Genomic DNA, 23,527 nt, shown 5'->3' with positions numbered 1-23,527 from the left:
TGTTGAAAAAAGTTGTTGGTCCTCATTCTATGGTTATTAATGAATGATCGTTTTAAGGCCATTTTCCCCGCTAGAGCGGGGGTTAGCCTTGTGGGCCCCATGACAATCATGGTTCCCTGTTTGAGGCAATGTTTTTATGGTTATGGGCTATGGTTATGGTCTATGGTTATTAATGAGTGTGAAAAAACAGCATTCTTGATTTCAATATCAAGGTTCTTTCATGCCCCTATAAACCCCTATAAAAAATAATAATAATCAACTCATTCCCACAATATCCCTAACTTATTGGGAGTAGTGTATTTGTAGCTGTGATGGATGTGCTGGCTCGGAAGGTAAAGGAGGGTTTGCCATGGGAATTGTTGTATGCAGATCTGGTGAGTGGAAGGAATGTATGGAGACAAAAGGTCTGAAGGTGAATATCGGAAAAACGAAGGTGATGGCAAGTGGAAAAGCATGTGGTGAGGTGGAAAGAACTGGGAAGTGGCCGTGTGCTGTGTGCAGAAAGGGTGTTGGAGTGTACTCCATTCAATGTACAATGTTGGCACACCTGAGCTCCTCACCACATACAAGGCTTTCATCCGCAGCTCAATGGAATACTGTTCCCCCCTCTGGGCCGGTGCTCCTGCCTCACACCGAGCTCAGCTTCACGCTATTGAAACCAAAGCTTTCAGAATCATTGGAATCTCCCGCGATGAAGCTAACTCCGAGAGCCTTTCACTCACTCACCACAGGCAGGCTGGTGGTCTTTCCGTCTTCTACCGATTCCTCTCTGGCCTTGCTCCCCCAGCTCTCTCTGTGCTCTGTCCCCCAAATATTCCTACAGGTCGCACAAGATCTGCCAGCAACCCTCTTATGGTTAAACTGCCAAAATCTAGGCTCTCTGCTCACCTTCACTCTTTCATTCCCCTTTTCTCCGGCCTATGGAACAAACTCCCCCACTCCCTTCAATCCCACTCCTCCCTCCAGGTCTTTAAAACAGCTGATCACCACCATCTCTTATCTTCCCCCATCCAAAACCTTGATCTTTTCTACCCTCGCTAATTCACCACAGATCCACTTTTTTGAAATTCCAACTTCTTTCCTGGAAGTCCTTGCAGTGTCCATATGTTTTATACCTCTCCCACCTCCACCCAAGCCCTATCCCTCCCACAGTTCTCTCGATATACCTGCTCTCAAATGTTGTTTGTGTCCTTCCCCCTCTCTCTCTTGTCTACCGCTCCCCTTATTTTGTGTTTTTTGTGTCGGTTTGACTTTTTGTGTGATTAATGTTAGCTCTTTCACGAGCCTCGATCTTGTATCCAAAAAAAAATGTGCGCAGAGTGGGTTCATCAAAAATGTAGTGGTCTGAGAGGGTCATTAACCAGTGTGGCAGCTCCATTCCAGTGTAAGGTGTGCACAGAGGGAGTTGCAGATGGCGGAAATGTTGAGTTGGATCTTGGAGACGGCATGAAGCTGAATGAAAAAATATGAATGATCGTTTTAAGGCCATTTTCCCCGCTAGAGCGGGGGTTAGCCTTGCGGGTCCCATGACAATCATGGTTCCCTGTTTGAGGCAATGTTTTTTTATGGCCGGTTGCACTTCCTGATGCCAACCCTTGGTCGCCTCTTACGATGCGCAGGGATACGGTGTAACTATTCTAACCGGGGTACACACCGGGAAGATGGCATGAAGCTGGAAGGTGTGAAAACATTTTGCTACCTAGGAGACATGCTGAATGGAGAAGGTGGATCAGACTTGGCAACGGTTGCTCGAGTGAGATGTGCATGGAAGAAGTTTCGGGAACTGAGTGGCGTGCTGACGAGGAGGGGAGTGTCGTTGAAGCTGAAGGGAAAGGTGTATGCTGCATGTGTGAGGAGTGTTATGATTTATGGAAGCGAGACATGGGCAATGAACGTAGAGCAGCAACGAAGGTTGGAAAGGGTGGAAATGTGAATGGTTCGGTGGATGTGTGGAGTATCATTGAGAGAGAGGAAGACAAATGATGAATTGCAAAAGATGATGGGAATAGAGCCTGTGATGGATGTTGTGAAGAGAAACAGGTTGAGATGGTTTGGTCATGTGTTGAGGAAGGATGAAAGTGACTGGTTGAGAAGAGTGATGGAAATGAATGTAGAAGGAAGTAGAGGATGGGGAAGACCGAGAAAGACTTGGCTGAAGGTGGTGGAAGAAGAAATGCGGGCAAGGGGGTTAACAAGGGGAGATGCAGAAAATAGGGGAAAATGGAGAAGATTGTCATGGGGACCGCAAGGCTAACCCCGATCTCGCAGGGAAAATGGCCTTAAAATGCCTGTTGTTGTTGTTGTTGTTGTTGTTGTAGACGCACACATATACATACATAAGCATATACACATGCAGAGACACACATATACACACGGCTCTCTCATAGTATAGATTTTAAAAGAGCTGTAATTTGTAAATCATCCGTTTTTGCCTATCTAATATGTATATGGCCATCGACCGGCTGGTTTTGGAGGGTTTTTGGATTTTCAAATTTGGATCGCCAAGTAAATTTTTAGAGACTTTTTATTTCCACGAGTACCTAATTCTCATGCACCTGATACACAGTACTAAAAATGAGCAGCGACATCATACTGTATACGTCCAACTATTGCCATTTACAGTCAATCCACCTTGTACTGTAGTTTGCCTCAGTTCGTTGCTGCGGTTGAAAATCCGGTTTCATGATGACATTCAGTTTCTGTTCAAGCTTCCACACAAATTGTTCACATCCTCGCTCTTCGTCATTGCTGTGGTGGTCTCCAAACTGAAAAGGAAACAAAAAATGAACAATTTCCAAATATCCAGGTTCGGTGATAGCCCTGAGAGTAAAGTCAACACGAATGCCGTCCTGTAGCACGAAGCACTATTAAAACCCTCGATCGTCCGACCAAAGGGCTGTGAAGCCCCTCACAACACAAATTATTTGCAAACACATGGTCAATGAAGTAATGTGCTAGTTGAAGGAAGTGAATGCGTCATGTTTAACTTTCCCTGTTTCAGCGGTGTATGTGCAACATACTGGAATCGTCGGTCTGCTTGAGCAGTGTTGTGTGTGAGAGAAAAAAGTCCGCTTCCTTTGAATTTATCAATGGGAAATTAAAATGACTATCAGATGAGGTCAATTTTAATGACAACATAAAGTGAAGATCATATCACCCTCTCTCAGCTGTTACCAAACATATCAGTTCCTGATTGAGGTCCCAAGATGTATTGCGTACACGATGTTCATTAAAATGCATTTTAACACGCTATTTCAGTGAATACTCAAACGTTTTACTTTTGAGGTATAAATAAATGTATCATAAGAACAAGTTAATAATTCTCACAGTGACATAATGTGATATTATATATTACAGTCTCCCTTGCTGTTCGGTTTGGAGCTCATGACTGGTATAAAAGGGAATGCGACACCATCATGAAGTGTACTCGCTTCGGCAGTACATATGCAAAAATTGGAACGATACAGAGAAGATTAGCATGGCCCCTGCGCAAGGATGACACGCAAATTCGTGAAGCGTTCCATATTTTGTTTTTGCAATTATTGCCATTGATTGTTGCTCTCTACTTTGGCATTGAAAATCTGAAGATTGGCAACATGGACCACAGACTGCAAAGGCTCTTTATCTTCTTTTTCTTGGCAATAGTGACACACAGGCAACTCAATGCAACAAGAACCATAGCCATACTCAGTACATCATGATTAGAGTGTCCACTCTGGAGTGTGGAGGTTTGATTCCAACAATCCAACCCTGAAGAAGTCACACCAAACTAAAAACAAAGATACAGATACATTCAAAGTACACTACCCCCATGCCAAATAATTAAATATCCTCCAGCGCAACATTGCCGGGGCGCCTCTGGCGCCCGGCAATACCACCGTGCAGCTCATGGAGACTATTTGGAGGGAGAGGTGCACAAGAATTGATAAATTGTATAATTAAAATCAATAAAAGTCATAAAATATTTTCTAAATCAATTGCCTCAGCATAACTAAACCACTAGTGCTTCATCCAAAGATGTAACTTTTAGAAATTTAATTAAAGTCATTAATAAAAAAATTAAACAATTAAGTAATTAATCAAAAAATAATTGATCGATTAATTGATTAATCAATAAATCAAATACCCTTTACAGCCAAATCACGGTCATCGTCATGTCCAAATATCAGCTTCCGAGCTCAAAAGGTGCCTGAGATATTGCCTAGATGAGAAAGAAAATAAATAAATGATTAATAATGAAAATAAATAAATAATAATCATCAAAAAATTAAATAATTAATCAATTGGCTAATAGAACACATAAATCGCCACCATTACATCCGAAATCTGTAACTGAAAAAAAATAAATTTTTTTTAGTCATTAATCGAATAATTACATAATCAATTAATTGATTCATCAATAAATCAAAAATAGCCTTTGCAGCCAAATCACTTGGTCATTGGCATGTCCAAATATCAACTTCCCAACTCAAAAGGTGCCTGAGATAATGCCCAGAAGAGAAAGGAAATATATAAGTACTTAATCGATAATAATTAAGTAACTCATCAATTAATTGATTAATCAAATAACAAAACAAGTACAAATACATTCAAAGTACACCGCCCCCACACCAAATAATTAAATATCCTACAAAAAGGAAAGGAAATATATAAGTACTTAATCGATAATAATTAAGTAACTCATCAATTAATTGATTAATCAAATAACAAAACAAGTACACATACATTCAAAGTACACCGCCCCCACACCAAATAATTAAATATCCTACAGCGAGGCATCGCCGGGGTGCCTCCGGCGCCGGGCAATACCACAGTGCAGCTCATGGAGACTGCATTGGGAGGGAGAGGTGTACAATAAATTGATTGATGAATTGCATAATTAAAATCGATAAAAGATTGTCATAAAATATTTTCTGAAACAATTGGCTAATAGCATAACGAGGTTTAGTTATGCTATTAGCCAATTGATTAAGAATATGATTCTAATGCTTCATCCGAAGATGTAACTTTTAGAAATTTAATTAAATAACCATTAATAAAAAAATTAAATAATTAATTGATTAATCAATAAATAATTAATAGATTAATTGATTAATCAATAAATCAAAAATACCCTTTACAGACAAATCACTTGGTCATTGTCATGTCCAAATATCAGCTTCCAAGCTCAAAAGGTGCCTGAGATATTGGCCAGATGAGAAAGAAAATAAATAAATAATTAATAATGAAAATAAATAAATAATAATCGTAAAAATTAAATAATTAATCAATTGCCTAATATAACACATAAACCACCACCATTTCATCCGAATCTGGAACATAAAAAAAACAAAACGTCATTAATCAAATAATTAATCGATAAATCCATAAATCAAAAATAACCTTTGCAGCCAAATCACTTGGTCATTGTCATGTCCAAATATCAGCTTCCTAACTCAAAAGGTGCCTGACATAATGGCCAGAAGAGAAAGGAAATGTATAAGTACTTAATTAATCGCTAATAATTAAATAACTCATCATTTAATTAATTAATCAAAAAACAAAAATACTGTTTTTGACAAAGTACTTGCTCACCATTGTGCCCAAATTTCAGCTTCTTAGTTCAAAGGATGGCTGAGAAATCGCCCAGACAAACAAGAAAAAAAACAAGAAAACAAGAAAGCAAACAACCAGAGTGAAAACGGAGTACTCACTTTCAGCGTGCGTCACTGCCGAGCCCCCTTCGGTGCCCGGCAATGCCGTTATGCAGCGCCTGGAGATGGCATAGGAAAGCAGCGGTGTACAACAACCAGAATGAAAACTGAGTACTCCCTTTCAGCGTGCGTCATTGCCGAGCCCCCTTCGGTGCCCGGCAATGACATTATGCACCGCCTGGAGATGGCATAGGAAAGGAGAGGTGTACAATACATGCTGGACAATCGCCACGGTGTAAGTTTTGCGTTTTTCCTCGTTAAAGTAACTATTTCGCAGAAGATCCAGGGTCGTCTTCATTCGCCTGGCAACGGGGACATCATGCGCAGCAGCAAATAGGAAATCCTTAATATTTTTCCCAAACCTAGTCAATGCCTAAGTCTGGTGAGAGATATATGTGTCCCAATGGACTTGATGAAATGATTGACAAAGTACTGATTTGTCAGCTTTCTAGTACTGGTTTGGTATCAAAAGAGGTTGACAGCTGAAATGAGACCATGTTGTGGGCGAAGATCACATGGATAGGGTGAAGATCACTGGCAGCAGCAATTAGGATACCGCCACCATGCCTATTAGGGTCTCTCCGAAAGATACTAAAATCAGGATTAGAGAGTATTTCACCATCATCCAGTTTCATCCAACCAGGTCTCTGTAACAAAGGCCACATCAACAAACTTGGCATTTAATATGGAATATATATTTTTTTCTTGACTTGGGTTTACTTTCTGAACTCAGTCTATCAATCTGGTGAGTTTCTTTTACCCTTCGGTGATGTCTTTGTTGAAAGAACCATGCCACTGATTGTCTTTCGCAGCAAGAAGTCAATAACAGGATTATATCACAGGTGGCGTGACAAAATGTAAGGACAGGTACATTTGACGATTGGCTTCACAATCGGGTATATAAGGGTTGTTGCGTTCTGTATTAGTGGAAAACAACTGCTGCACGTCTACAAAAGTTATTGCCGCTTCCTCTGGAGATGGTCCGTCAACTTGACAACGCTGTTTGTCATGGAGTGGTGGCTTTACGAAATTCTGGCATGAAACAGCGTGCTATTGCTCGGCAGTATGGCATCACTCAAGGTCAGGTGTCAAAGATCCTGAAACGAAATGCTCAGAGGGGTGTCCCTACTCCAATACCGAGGCCAGGACGTCCACGCAGAACCACAAGGAGAGATGATCGCCAGCTGCACCGGTTAGTCTGCAATGGCCGGTCCAAGTCAGCTAATCGGCTTAGGGCTGAGTGACAGCAACTGACAAATGTGCCTGTATCCAGAAGGCTAGTCAACCAACGACTGGTTCAAGCCGGCTATCTGCCAGGCGTCCCCTGAGAAAGCCATGCCTGACCAGACAACACAGCCAGCGCCGATTGCAGTGGGCCAGAGAGCACCGTCAATGGCAGCCAGGACACTGGAATCACGTGACCTTCAGTGACGAGTCTAGATTTCTGGTCTATCGTCAAGATGGCCGCGTCCGAGTGTGCAGACAAGTGCATGAAGCCCACAACGAAGATTGTATAGTGCCAAGAGTCCAAGCTGGAGGTGGTGGGGTGACCGTTTGGGCTGCTTTTCATGCAGGGGGCAAAACTGACCTGGTTGTTCTGAATGGAAACCTGAACCAGTTCAAGTGCAGGGTCATTCTGGAAGAAACATTGCTTCCATTTGCTCGTGCAGCCTTTCGAGGAAACTTTGTCTTCCAAGATGACAATGCACAGCCTCATCGTGCTCGCATGATCCAACACTTTCTTGCTGACCGTGGTGTAGAGCATATGGAGTGGCCTGCCATGTCCCCGGATATTAATCAGATAGAGAACTTGTGGGCAGAATTAACGCGTCAAATCGACAACTTGGACCAGCAGCCTACCTCTGTGCATGAATTGCAGCAGACTATTGTCACTGCATGGCAAGCGATTCCTATCCAAACCTTGGCAAATCTCATGAACAGCATGCCTCGACGTGTACGTGCTCTCCTGAATGCTCGTGGGGGTTACACGAAGTACTGAACTGTAATTTTCCTGTCCGTAATCCCAGTCATAATTTAGCTTTTGTTTTTGTTGAAACAAAAATTGGCTAATGTGCAAAATAAAGAGATACTTCTGGAAAACGTACAGAAGTTTAACACAGTACTGTCCATGAATTGAGTTCGATATCAGTTTACATCACTTTCAAGGATCAATTTATTTGCTTCGAAATGTTAAATGTGGTTTTTGTTTCTTTTAAAGGTCACATTAACAAAATCTAGAATAATTTCAACATAATTCCAAGGAACTTTTGGTTCTAAGATATCTTGAAAAGTAAGTTCACCCCCACAAAAAAAATATTCCATATTAAATGCCATGTCTGTAGATTGGTAATCTCCAGTAGTTCAGATTAGAAAAGCAAAAGTTTGTTGACTATACCTCTAGCATTAAACAGAACGCCTTTAATTCCAGAAGTGAGGGTCAGTAAGTTGCCTTGGGAGACAGTTGAACTCAGAGATGTCTGCTACTAGAAACCCAGGCTTGGGTGAATGCATAGAGGCATCGTCAGAGATGAGGAGTGAGTCAGAGAAGGCGGGAATCTCACCAAGTAGACAACTGCTGCAGAACCAGGGGTATGTGGAGGTATGTAGCTGTTGATATATTCGTAAAGACCAACGACACCACACCTGGCAAGAGTCCACAAGTTACATGTATCACAGCAGATACCTCAATTGGTTGGACTTCACAGGCTTCTGAAATTTCAGGGTTAACCTTGATGTCAGCAAATAAAACAATATTGGGTGCCTGATGAAATGTTGAGCAGACGATACGAGTATGGATTACCACCGATGACCAACACAACTGATGATGATGCTGTTGGTTGATAGTTATTAATCAAACATAAAGTGTAGAGTTGAAGTGATCCTCTGATAATGATGAGCATGTAAGATACACAGAAAGTGTAATATTTGTCAGGCATGAACAGTAAACGAGGGTTACCATACGTCTGGTTTTCCCCAGACATGTCCTCCTTTTCAGTTCGGGATTTCTTCGGTTTTTTTGCTTTTGTATTGTTATGTTTGTGGGGGGTAGGCATGGAATACCTTAGGAAAGTTAGAATTGTGTAGGTTTAGAATGCTCCATATGCCACGAAGAATCTCGATGTAGTAATTACTAAGTAGGCCGTCTGTCCGGGTAAGAGCGTTTGCATGTCGCCATAAGGGGCGTGGCTTCGTGCTAATTAATTCTAGGACTGAAAGATTAATTCCAGTGTGTAATTTGCCCCCTGTGATCTTCCCTCTGTCTTTATTACAATTAAAAGCCCGCCAAACAACAGCGATGTAATGGACTCATTCGCTCACAGCGCCGCCAGGGATAACCAACAACCAGCATAATTCGCGAACGACGACTGGACTCTGCTTCCCCCGCCCCCCCTTCTTAACAAACAGGAATCACCGTAATCTTTAGCTCACATGGAACAATGTTCCAGGGAGCTTATGCAATGGTGTGTCGACCATCCGTGAACACTTGCAACTTCTTCTCTGAAACCACTGATGGGATTGTGACCAAACTTGGCACAAATTATATTTGGTATGTTGTGAAACGTTTGTTCATGGCATTAAAAAAAATCTGGGTCTAAGGGAATCTACCGGGGGTCAAAGTGGATCCAGGTTTGACCCCCACCCCAAAATAGGTATTCACTTTCTTTTCTGAAACTACGCACACAATGTCGATGAAACTTGACCACAACCGTCACCACCCGTGATGTTGCAAAGTTTGTTCACGGCTTTAAAAATAGTACAATGCAACTGTGTCGCCAATATGCCTCCACATAGTCCCACAACGGGTAGATGCCATCGTGGATGGTCACAGAGTCAGAATGCCTGCTCAGAGAGGCCACTCTGTCTTGCCTCTCGAAAGCTGGTCCAGCAGCTCCAATTTCTGGCTCATCACGTTCTTCTGCCTCTTGGTAGTTGACGCATCTCCGGCACTGGTCTTGCGCTTGGGAACCGTGATTGAATGACGAGCAGAGCGAGGGTCAAAAACGCAGGTCAAAGCAATGGGACGAGAAGAATGATCGAGACCCAAGACAGTCGGTATATGTAGGAATGCAGGCATTGTGGGTAGCTGCGGGAGGGGTGAGTACTCTGCACATTGTTTGTGGGAAATGTTATCGGATGAGCCTCGCTGCTATTTAATGAAGATTTAATGAAGCGTTTTCATTAAATCTTTCAATAATAGATTTAACTAAAACGCCACTCAGTAGAGCGCATACTCCCGCCGTGGGTCAAGTTGGAATAGTACGATTTCACAAAAGTTTGAGGGAATAGTTCAGTGACAACACAAGACAGACACTGCACAGATATATATTTAGAATATATAGAAGATAATGTAAAAAAAAAAAAAAAGGCAATTTCACTTACATTTTCGGATTCAGCGTTCAATTCTATATAAGTGTGTATTTTGAGGCATGTGTGACTTCAAATAAAATTGTAAGCCAGGAAAAACGTTCGTTTCATTTCTTAGGGATACAACATGTAAAACTGGCCCAAAAGTCAAAACAAAACTCGCTCATTTTAACTCGTACAAGCTAATGCGACCACTCATTCTTCTGGGAAGAATCCCGTGCACATGCTTGTCACACTTATAACTCACCTAAGTCTTTATAAGTTCATCAAATACTGACACCACGATTGACATTCGCTGAGGTAAATGTTGATATCTCTCCTGAGGTAAAAAAAAACTCCCCCAAAAAACAGTTTTAAAGCATTATACGTATCAAACGATACATTTTATGAAACGGGGAAACCTAATACACACTTTGGTGGTTTTAAAATGACAGAATATGTCTTTATTAGAAAAAAAACAAAACCTTGAAGACGACGCTGCTAACAAAATACACCGCTCTAACGCATAACCACGAGTTTAAACTACATTTACAACAAATATGAAAACTATTTTCATATCACAATGTTAAATATAGAATATATAGAAGATAAAAAAAAAGAGCCCCATCTTCCAATGGTAAACAATCCTTCAAAAAATTCATGGATCCAGAATAATATCCTGAGCTTCACCAAAAACTAATTCTTCCTTATCCCAAGGGCAATCATCCCACTAACTTTCATCCAATTCCGTTCAGACCTTTTCCAGATATCTTGTTCACAAACACACGAACACACACACGCACACACAGACACGATCGAATGCATTACTCCCTGACTTGAAGCTTTACTTTACTTGACATTACTTGAAGCGTTTTCATTCCATAACTCATGGGGTTGACTTGTTTATGCAGCTGATGGGATATCCCACAAAGCGTTTACATTGTGCAACATCTCTGATGCTTTACTGTAAATTGCAAACTGTAAAATATTTAATGAAGCATTTTCATTCTATAACTAGCGAAGTTGACTTGTTTACGCAGCTGGTAGGACATCCCGCAAAGCTCTCGATTCGAGTGCGGCTAAAATTTGCTGCCTCAAAAGCCATGAAAACTCAAAGCACCTGACAACGAATGTAGAATCAGGTCATGCTTGCGGCCCGAAGAAGATTTTTTTTGCGTATGTCCAGCAACTTTGTACATCACATCATTCAATGGGGATAGAGGCACTGTTATCTCGAATCAGACTAGTTAACCTCTCCCAGCCCTTTTTGTTGTTGTGTTGTGGTTTTGAGAACCCACACAGGTAACATCATTAAAGGTTAAAGGTTGCACCATATAGTTAGGCCACAAGCAACACGTAGGTCACCTTAGAACGTTAGTTATTTCTTAGTATATGTGAGATAAGGCCATTTCCAATAGTTATCATCTGCGTTGTGTAAAACAAATAAGAGTAGGCCCCGTTCAGTTTTGCAGCCTCCCTCCAATCGACTCCATTGAGCACTATCCAGTCTGCACCCCATTGCCCCTCGCAGTTTGTTACGCGTTGGGCCGGCAGCGTTAGCTGCCAGTTGCTCGCTCAAACCAGCCAAATGCCATGAGGTAAGGCCTGGACAAGGGGCAGAGCGCAATGGTGGGGGTGTGGCCACGTCAAGCGGACATCAAGGGCGGAGCCGGTAAGACCCCATCAACCAACCAGGGCTGAGGCGACATCGCCTGACAGGGTGTGGCTGGACATTCCAGAGGGTTCGCTGAGTGTGGCAATAAAACCCTTCGCGCGAGACCCCCACCTCAGTTATGAGCCGGGGTCCTCTGTTGAACGAGTTATGATAGGAGAGGCGCTCGTGAGTTCGCAGTGACAAGTTATGAGCCGGGGTCCTCTGTTGAACGAGTTATGATGGGAGAGGTGCTCGTGAGTTTGCAGTGACAAGTTATGAGCCGGGGTCCTCTGTTGAACGAGTTATGAGCCGGGGTCCTCTGTTGAACAGTTATGAGAAGGGAGAGGCAGGCGCTCGAGTATTGAGAAGGACTGCGTGAGAAGGACTCGTGAGGAAAGCCAAGCATTGGCAGGACTTAAGTGCATCAGAGGACTTTTGTGGAAGGCGCCAGTGTTGAAGGACTCGTGTGAAAGGATTGTCACGTTTGGCATTCGTGCAGAAGAATTGGGAAAGGCGCTTTGGTGACATCATTGTGGGAGTGGCGCATTGAACTGAGAGATACCGGGAGCGCGTATAAGGCGCCGGTACAACTATTACATACGCGAGTATAATCGCCAGCCTACCATCCCCCCCCCAGTATAATTGTCCGGTCCGCGCCACCGACACGGGACGATCTCGCCTGCCGTCTACCATCACCAGCTGCTTCGTGGTACGAGTCGGGGACCGGAGCGAGCTGTGGACGCCATCGGTGGACCCTCAACCCGACCATCTACAACCTTGTGTGAGTCTGAGTCTGAGTGCGAACGGGCCCGTGTCCAGGGATAAGTATAAGACTGTATAAGGCTGCCCTGTGTATCTGCTTCTTCCTCTTCCCTGTACATTGCTTCTTTTTCTTCCTCTTCTTATTTGTACAAAGTGTGAATAAATTACCTGTTCTTCCTGTTTTCCTCTTAATTCGACCGTCTTAGTGATTTCTCAATTGGGTAAGCATGGCACGATCATAACCGCTCCAATCGGGTTAATACCTGTTAACGGCCCGAATCACGGCTCGCTTCGCTCGGTGTGTCCACTAACGCCGTGGTTCGGGTGGGGTTATTTCCTTGCTTCACGGCCGGTGTTAATACTTAGGTAATAAGACTAATTCGGCTTACAACCCAATTTAACACCGACTGGAAGGAACGTGATAGCCCCGGGATCACGTCGGCTAGTAAAAAGACAAGGGGATTAATCCCCCCTTGATAAGGGGGAGGCCGACGTTGGAGATCCGCAACTATATATATATACAGACTTGGCATTTAATATGGAATATTTTTTTTGTGGGGGTGAACTTACTTTTCAAGATGACTTAGAACCAAAAGTTAATTGGAATTATGTTGAAATTATTCTAGATTTTGTTAATGTGACCTTTAAAAGAAACAAAAACCACATTTGACATTTCGAAGCAAATAAATTGATCCTTGAAAGTGATGGAAACTGATATCGAACTCAATTCTTGGACAGTAGTGTTAAACTTCTGTACGTTTTCCAGAAGTATCTCTTTATTTTGCACATTAGCCCAATTTTTTTTTTTACAAAAACAAAAGTTAAATTACGACTGGGATTACGGACAGTAAAATTACAGTTCAGTACTTCGTGTAACCCCCACGAGCATTCAGGAGAGCACGTACACGTTAGACATGCTGTTCACGAGATTTGCCAAGGTTTGGACAGGAATCGCTTGCCAAGCAGTGCCAATAGCCTGCTGCAATTCACACACAGAGGTAGCCTGCTGCTCCAAGTTATCGATTTGACGCGTTAATTATGCCCACAAGTTCTCTATCGGATTCATATCCGGGGACATGGCAGGCCACTCCATATGCTCTACACCACGGTCAGCAAGAAAGTGTTGGATCATGCGAGCACGATGAGGCCCGTGCATTGTCATCTTGGAAGACAAAGTTTCCTCGAAAGGCTGCACGAGAAAATGGAAGCAATGTTTCTTCCAGAATGGCCCTGTACTTGAACTGGTTCAGGTTTCCATTCAGAACAACCAGGTCAGTTTTGCCCACTGCATGAAAAGCAGCCCAAACGGTCACCCCACCACCTCCAGCTTGGACTCTTGGCACTATACAATCTTCGTTGTAGGCTTCATGCACTTGTCTACGCACTCGGATGCGGCCATCTTGACGATAGACCAGAAATCTGGACTCGTCACTGAAGATCACGTGATTCCAGTGTCCTGGCTGCCATTGACGGTGCTCTCTGGCCCACTGCAATGCACTGGTGGTGTTGTCTGGTCAGGCGTGGCTTTCTCAGGGGACGCTTGGCACCATAGCCTGCTTGAACCAGTCGTTGGTTGACTAGCCTTCTGGATACAGGCACATTTGTCAGTTGCTGCCACTCAGCCCTAAGCCGATTAGCTGACTTGGTATGGCCATTGCGGACTAACCAGTGCAGCTGGCGATCATCCCTCCTTGTGGTTCTGCGGGGACGTCCTGGCCTCGGTATTGGAGTAGGGACACCCCTCTGAGCATTTCGTTTCAGGATCTTTGACACCTGACCATGAGTGATGCCATACTCCCGAGCAATAGCACGCTGTTTCATGCCGGAATTTCGTAAAGCCACCACTCCATGACAAACAGCATTGTCGAGTTGACGGACCATCTCTAGAGGAAGCGGCAATAACTTTTGTAGACGTGCAGCAGTTGTTTTCCACTAATACAGAACGCAACAACCCTTATATACCCGATTGTGAAGCGAATCGTCAAATGTACCTGTCCGTACATTTTGTCACGCCACCTGTGATATAATCCTGTTATTGACTTCTTGCTGTGACAGACATCAGTGACATGGTTCTTTTAACAAAGAAATCACCGAAGCGTAAAAGAAACTCACCAGATTGATATACTGAGTTCAGAAAGTAAACCCAAGTCAAGAAAAAAAAAAAATTCCATATTAAATGCCAAGTCTGTATATATATATATTTACGTATATATATATATATTTACGGTTTTTAGAACCTTCACTAGTAAATTTTAGTAAATGCATCCCTTATAAATGTCCCCCTGTAAATATTCCCATCAATTGGCTTGTTAAAGACCGCACCCTAGTTCGTCCATGAACAACACGTAGCGAACCATAGGATCTCTTCGTAGTTATTTCATTATTATGTGTTTCAGTTAAGGATCTGTTCCCAGTAGTTGAATCTGCATTGCATTAATGAAATAAGAGTAGGCTCCAAAGTCCCTTTCAAAAGCGGTGCGAGTGGTTTTCTACCTCCCCACAAGACGCCATTGCCCATGTGCTCCATCTCGGAGAAGAAGAGGGAGGAGCCGCCAGATCACGGGCGTGGCACGCCGACGCACCACCCGAGGCGGGTCGAGCGAGCCCCCACCAGCCAACCAGGGCTGACGAAGGACCACCGCGGGCGTGTCCATGAAGCGCGCATTGATTTGGAACACGCGTAATATAAGCGCGGGCGCGAAGCCTTTTTACAGAGAAGGTACGAGTTGGGTTAGAAGGTGCAACCTGAATGAGAGAGTCGGGAGGAAGGCGGAGAGAGACGTGATCCGGAGTTGGAAGACGAAGGCAAGGGAGAGAGGAGCATCCCATCCCATCGCTGTATGCAACGACCACTCGCAGTGAACGATACGTGCTCGCTGCCTGCCAGGGTTTCCCGCCACGCCGCGAGTCGACTCCTGGAGCCGGACCTCGACGCCACCGTCTGCCCGGGCCTTCTCATCCCTTCTTCCAGTGATTCCTGCCTGCTATTCCCTTGTCGTGTTAGTCTGTTGTGTGTTCTGTTTGTTGTCTGAGGTATAATATAAGATTGTTTTCAGGTTTGCCCTGTTTATCTGCTTCTTCCTCTCCCTGTACAGTCTCACCTTTCGTTTCTTCTTCATTTCTTGTTGATAGTAAATAAACCTGTGTTCTTCCTTTACCCTTTTCGGTTCTTTGGCTTCCTCTCATCCGATCGCTTTAGTCCCTTCTTTCGATTGAGTACCTGTGGCACGATTTGGCCAACGCTTTATAATCGGGTTTAGTCTCTTGATAACGGCCCGAGTCGCAGCTCGCTTCGCTCGGCGCAATCCAATCACGCTGCGCCTCGGGTGGGAAGTATTTCCTCGCTTACGGCCGGTGGTAGTACTTAGGTATTAAGACAAATTGGGCTTACAACCCTACTTACCATCGACCGGAAGTGCAGTGACGTCATACCCCCACGACCGGTCGGACGGCCAGCTTAACAGGACAAGGGGATTAACCCCCCCTTGCTAACAGGAGTGCCGTCCCCCGAGATCCGATCCGTAAAAAAAAAAAAAATATATATATATATATATATATATATATATATATATATATATACATATATATATATATATATATATATATATATACATATATATATATATACATATATATATATATGTATATATATATATATATATATATATATATATATATATATATATATATATATATATATATATGTATATAAAATAAAAAATATATGTATATATATATGTATATATATATGTATATATATATATATATATATATATATATATAGTCGCGCAACCGCCGAAATTAATATCTGGCGGTCGCGGATTGCCGATTACAAAGGCTTTAACCCCGAGGCGGAAGCTCAATAGCGGGTTCCAAAATCTAATCTAAAACCCTGAAACGCACGGAATGGCGGGAAGCAGCGCAAGTCCCCGCAGCCTTAGCTATCAAATCAATCAGGCGGTAAACTGCGTTCAAGTATGTACAGAAAATAATGCAAGGGTTTATTCGGGAAAAGCAAAGACAGTGAAACGCACGCGCCGATAATAACTAATAAGAAGCCTAAATTGGGATCCCACACACAACAGATATCAAACACGATACGAGGGAGATGAATTAAAGAAAAGAACACGTCACGTCGTGTACAGTGTACGCGGAGCTCTGGCTTATCTGTCTCGTCGTCTTCTTCCCGGTCTGGGCGAATCCTCCGTCCGCCTCGCACGCTCCGCTAGGCCCGAGCCAACACCCTGGCCACTGCACCCGAGGTCCCGCTCCAAGCTCCGATCCTCTCGCCACCAACGAGGTCCGTGCACCAAGCTCCAAAAGCACCAGCACCGCTCCACTCGGGCTACAACTCAGCCCAATTCGGGTCGGGATCTCTGAATGACTCGACTGGGAATCCAACTGCTTGGGATCAACTACTGAACTGCGCAATGGCGTTCGGCAACTGCTCGCGCTCAACTCTCGAACTGCGAACTGCCAATTCTGCTTGGGCTCTCTGCGCTCAACTGAACTGCTTACTCAACTCCTGCTCAAAATGCGCACACAAACTCTCGATCCAACTGCCAGCAAAGGCATCCGGTGCTCACTCAACTCAAAATGTGCACACAAACTCTTGTCAGATCTCACTCAACGTGCTGAACTCTCTCCTCTGGTGAACTGCCCGAAATGGCGTCCGCCCCCCCCCCCTCCCGTTAATATCTCTGGCCGATGACGTCATATTGGCGCACTACTCTGCCAATCAGAGCCTCCACCGACTTGCTCAAGTCACGCCCACTGCGTCACTCCCACTCTCCTTCTCCTTGGTCACAGCACGTGCTATGCGAGGTGGGTAGGCCTCTCGGAGGTGTAAATGGTGGCGGCCAATTGTGGCGGTGTTCTAGTCTGATTTCTTACTAAGTCATGTCAGGGGGGAAGGCATCATTTAGTGTTGTACTAAAGGTCCTAACTAATGTTTAAGTGGTGTGCAGTGCCAAAATGGACAAAGGTTTGGCTACCAGGTGAGACAAACAAGGGCTCTACTGATTATTCCCTACACTAACTAACACACGAATCTCCTGGTAGATTCACAATCATACATCTTTACCTGACAAACGCCTACACATGACTTATTACAGGTAGATTCCCTATCGGGACATCTCGAAGCATGTTACCTACTCAGATCTACTCTGCTCTAATATTGCTCTACCAAATTCGTAACTATATATATATATACATACATACATACATACATACATACACACACACACACACACACACACACACACACACACACACACACACACACACATATATATATATATATATGTGTGTGATGGCAGCGATCAGCCCCCCGGTCCCCCAGAACCCCTGGAGGCATTCCGAACTGTGGTACAAGAGGTTTATTATATAAATTATTAATTAACGTGCACGGCAGATTTCCAGGTCCATGCGCCAGGCCGACAGCTCCCGGCGCACGGCAGCACGACCCACACTAGCAAGAAGCAGGTCGCGATGCGTACAATGCACAAGGAAGCGCCTCGAGGCCATCCACCGAAAATCTGAGAGTTCTCACTGTCAAGTTGGTTATTATACATGGTCCCCCCCCCCCCCCCCCCCCGCCCACCTCCCCTCATCCCATACTGAGAAATCAAAGGGGTGGTCCTGACAGTGAGGAGCCTTGCTAAGGGGACAAGGCCACAGGGAGAACATAACATGGCTGGGCTGACATAACACGGCTGGGACGCAAGTAGTGGAAATGTCATTTATGGTCTTAGACTGCCCTCCAGAGGTTTGGGAGGGTATAGCGGGGGCCAATACTCAGTATTCTAAGGGAGAAGGTGCAAGATATATGGGTGCCCCCCCAATCATTGCCACGACACTCCTCTATCTGTCACTACAACATCTTAAAGATCGTTTTAGTTATCACCCTGGATCCCCCTGGGGATATCATTGGAAGTACTTGGCATTTACCCTCAATTTACCTGGTTCACCATGATGGTGCGTCGGGTCTCCTATATCCGTCAAGAGTACCTCGACACGTGCAATGAGCTGGAGGCACACCCTAACCTACCATGGAGTGGGGTCAGTAAAGTGGGGGCGAAGTCCAAGTACCCCAATGGGCCCCCTCTCCCCTTAGGAGCTGGCTAGACCTAGAGAGGAAAAAGGAGAATTACCACATCGTTGTATTCGGGGGAAACTTTACCCAACATGCATTGGATTATTGAGTCAATGCCCTACCGGAAAATCAAAGGATTGATCAACATTACAGGACTCTATGCAAAATGACATTACCGGACTATAATGAAATCACAGGATTATATAACGGACGATAACATCACAGGAAAATAACAAGGGAAATCATAGAATAAATCAACTTACAGAAAAAAAGAACACAGAAAATCACATTATTAGCAGTTGGTAGTTAAATATCAAAATAAATCAACTGGTATTCTCCCTTTGAAACCTCACTCTTATCCTATCAATACCTGGACATACTCATCTTTTTTCTTTCCCTGGACAAGCAAATTTCACACCAGTATAAACCACTGGAAAATTATCTGAAAATTACGAAATCGTCTCCAAGTTCTCTAGCTACACTCTGTCTGCAATCACCAACTCTACCCTCCTTTTGCACTTGGTTCTAGAACCTAGAGTCAACCATCAAACAACAGGCATTTTAAGGCCATTTTCCCTGCAAGAGGGAAATCCATCACAATCTTCTCCATTTTGCCCTATTTTCTACATCTCCCCTTGTTAACCCCCTTGCCCGCATTTCTTCTTCGACCATCTTTAGCCAAGTCTTTCTCGGTCTTCCCCGTCCTCTACTTCCTTCTACATTCATTTCCATCACTCTTCTCAACCAGTCACTTTCATCCTTCCTCAACACATGACCCAACCATCTCAACCTGTTTCTCTTCACAGCATCCATCACAGGCTCTATTCCCATCATCTTTCGCAATTCATCATTTGTCTTCCTCTCTCTCAATGATACTCCACACATCCACCGAACCATTCGCATTTCCACCCTTTCCAGCTTTTGTTGCTGCTCTACATTCATAACCCATGTCCTGCTCCCATAAATCATAACACTTCTCACACATGCAGCATACACCTTTCCCTTCAGCTTCAACGACACCCCTCCTCATCAGCACGCCACTCAGTTTCCGAAACTTCTTCCATGCACATCTCACTCGAGCAACCGTTGCCGAGTCTGATCCACCTTCTCCATTCAGCATGTCTCCTAGGTAACAAAATGTTTTCACACCTTCCACCTTCACACCGTCTCCAACTCAACACTTCCTCCATCTGCAGCTCCCTTTGTGCACACCTTACACTTGAATGTAGCTGCCATACTGGTTAATGACCCTCTCAAACCACTACATTTTCGATGTGTCTATAAACATAAACCGAGAGTCAACCATGCAAAGTAAAACATTTCTTTACACATTTTCCTAGGGGAATTGCCCCATCAACTCCCCTTATGAGCAATAATTTAATTGATGTGATCCCAACGTACCTGGTGGAGTTCTGTTCACCTGGTCTGCAGAGCTGTGTTCCGATCTGCACCAGCACCCAACCACCTCTTCAATTGGGGTCAACCTGCATGTAGCAATCTAGCACAATTTTGTTAAACAAAATTCATAACTTTCCATTCATTGGCGCACTCTCCCCCAGTGCAAGCTAACCACTTTTATCACTTTCTTATCACAAAAACAACAGCCCATAACCACTTTTCCTTATTTCCTGCCTTACCATCAACTTTTTACAACCTTTTCCCCTACTTCCTCAGCAAATCTTGCAAAGTCACTTGTCATTGACAAAAAATCCGTCTGATTCGACTTTCCTTTGTCATCTCCGCACTTTCCCAAAACATTATTCACACTTACTCCAACCCCATGTCTTCAGACACAACCCCCACGAGTTGTAAATACCATTTCCCGTTACAGGCGCATCTGTCCAGCCATTCACGGATTGTCCACAGGACAACATCACCATATTTCACACTTCAGCTCTCGAGACCACCCAAGGGTCCCTCGAGAGATGCATCCTAATGATAAAATCACCTCAGCTCTCGGGAGCTCGATTTTGGCACATGAGCTCGCTCCATGGACTTCATGAACACACACCGGACAGGCAGGCAGGGGGTAGGGTGGAATCACCAACAACCACCGTTACCTTCTGCCAAGCAAGAGGCAAGAGCAGTATCACTCCATCTGCCTTCTGCCCAACTCCAGTCCAATTTTCTGAGTTTCCATTCACAGACAGACAGACAGACAGACAATCGAGACAAGTCACAAGGCTTCAATTTCCATCCGAAGGACATTACTTTATTAGATTGGTGTAGTCTCTTGGTCCGCTCGATTTAACGAACTACATGCAAACAACTAGTTTGTCAACAAAATAATTTGTCCCTCAAAGGCAAATTCTGCCATCTCATGCAGACATCAGTATCCCACTTCCCCCGTTGCCTTTTGGCATTGGGCAGCATCCCAATGCTCTTAAACAAACAGCTTCAACAACATGAAACAGTGAATTTAGTTCTCCTGCTCCTTTCCCTTACTCAGGAGCCATCATTTTGATAAAAAATCATTTGAAAAATACCCAATGGCAATCCATTTTGTTCAGGATTGCGTGCTCCTAACATAATACTGGATTATAACCTTCAACCCAGCCACTGTTTCCCCGAAACAGCTTCAACAACATCAAAACAATCCAAGCCTGCAACGGTAAACATAGATATCTCAACACACCGTGGCCTTCACAGTCTCCACCGAGCCAGCATTTCCAAAACAAAACATTTTGGTCTCTTCTTTTTAGTCCTGTAAATCAAAGTACACTGTTGTCTGTACATTCCCTAACAACGATTATATGAAGCTTAACACTCGGACGGCTCCCTGGAACTCCTGGAGCAGTCTTACCTCACCCCCTCACCTCATCCAATCACAAACGAACCCCCAATCGATATGAAAAACAATTATTTTTAAACCCTATGGGATGTCTTGCTTGCAGTCACATCACAGGTGAAGCCATAGCCTTCACTCACATTTGGTGGGGATTAAACCCACAAACTCCCATAAAAGCAAACAATTAATATATTGCCAGCATTCTCTCCTCCCCCATCTTTCCACCGGGTCATTATGACCTAACGGCCAGAACTATCGCGACTGATACAACGGCCCACCAGTCAACACATCCGGGAAAAAGGGGGTGGGTGGAAATAGGAGGGGTGGAGGATGGGGGGGTGAAATCGGGGGGGGGGGGGGGGGGTTATGACAGAGGGCACAAGGCCACCAACAGGCCAGATCCAACTGTGGACCTTGCCAGCACTGAATAACACCAAATCTTTATTGTCCCATTTCCAGGGAAATCATCCCCCGGTGACACCGCAAGTCGACCACCATCAAAGCACAAAACACAGAGGGAAGTAAGAAGACCATATAAAACGATATAATATATAATATGAATATACCATATGGAAGACCAACTAAAGAATTTACTAACCTCCTCATTACACGAGAGCCACTCGACCCACAGGTGACCCGATAATCAAGCAGACAGACAGACAATCGAAACTGTCTGTCGAAACTGTCGAACGAGACAGACAAGTCTGCAGACACTGAGGGAGTGACATTCGACATCCCCAATAGACACCGCGGACACCACGTTGGTCCGCACCTGCAACTGCCAGACAACCCCAGACGGACACACACACCCAGATCATTCCCACAATATGAGCAATTAAAACATCATTTCAGAGACAGTCTACCAGAAATTCAATGCTGAACCATGCAAACCTCATTCGCGCACCCTGTGCTCATTCAACACATCACTCCAACTCAGCCCCCACATGTCACACGACCAAAAACCTCAACCTCCGAGGTTCGCAATGCAGCCATCTCATCAAGCCAGATGCTTCGACGCTCCCTCGTGTCTCCGCTCCGACGCACCTCCGAGATGCATCACGCAACCCATCCACACATCATTCACACGGCGTGAGCCACACCAATATCGACAGTTGAAAACCAGACCGTTTTTATCCCTCTGATGAGCGTTCAACCCACATTTTTCTTCTCAAACTGTCAAATCTCCAATACTTTCCCTCCTTTGCCTGTGGGGCAACTTGTCACGCATTATCTGCCTTCAGAACCACATGCATTTTCATAACTATACCACCATCACTCGCCTGCAAAGCCTTTGTCAGGCGCATCAATCAAAACAGATGCACCAACGCATCTTGCGTCTCCCAGCTGCCATCCGGATCACATTCGTACCTTGACCTTGCAACTGTCATTCCATATTTCATCCGCTCAAGACAACTAAACCAGCGCTCCATCGTATTCCCGGCACAGCGAGAAACCCCGTTCACACTACACCATTCACTGTATGGGCAGGGCTTCCCCGGCGAGACCGGAAATTCTCCTCTCCACTATACCAACCGTTTATCATTCCAATGCATTATATATACTACACCGTTGCTATCGACGTTTATTCAGCATCCCCCTCATAATTCCATTATAAACAACATATTTCTCATGGCATTGCATGGCAGGAGTCACAGGTTCCCATTACACCGACATGGCATCTAGCACATTGCATGAAACATCTTGCTGGCAAGGCAAGAACGACTCGCGTGTCGCAAAGTCGAAGTGGCCATCTCTTTAGATGGCCCACAATGCATTTGGGCACACATCCTCCAAGCAACCTCATAGCAGGGTCCTTCCCCATACTCACGCATCATTCTGTTTCAAAATGCACCTGTGCCCACGATCGCGGAAACACCACGCACCAGTTCGCAGGTTTCCCGGTCAATCCATCCCGAACAAGGGACGGGCTTCTGCCGGCATTCTCCTCGCTCACCATTCCAGGCTCACGGTGTTCATAGAGGTGCAGCTCAACAAACGCCTGGCTGCATCATTTTCTTTCCCTCATTCTGAGCCCTTAACTTCAGTTGTTCACAAAGGTGCAACCACCCGACGGCTGGTTGCATCAATTCTTTCCATATCTCACTCGCTCTAATCATTGTACCTGGCTCATTATAATCCTATTTTCGTTGGCTTCGGCCACCCGAGTGCGTCCAATTCCCGTGCACGGCATC

At 44.4% G+C, this 23,527-nt stretch overlaps 1 non-coding gene across 1 annotated transcript; it reads left to right on the top strand.

Annotated features, from left to right (window-relative positions):
- The first annotated feature begins 3,423 nt into the window (after nt 1–3,423).
- On the top strand, nt 3,424–3,530 carry LOC137419698 (U6 spliceosomal RNA). Its single transcript, XR_010982997.1, has one exon. It is a non-coding gene; the product is annotated as a U6 spliceosomal RNA (small nuclear RNA).
- Nucleotides 3,531–23,527: the final 19,997 nt, after the last annotated feature.

Source organism: Myxine glutinosa, chromosome 1 (assembly GCF_964187855.1).
Source record: "Myxine glutinosa chromosome 1, kmMyxGlut1.1, whole genome shotgun sequence".
NCBI lineage: Eukaryota > Metazoa > Chordata > Myxini > Myxiniformes > Myxinidae > Myxine > Myxine glutinosa.
Note: the sequence above shows the minus strand (reverse complement) of the source record. Positions and strands in the feature narration are given on the sequence as shown.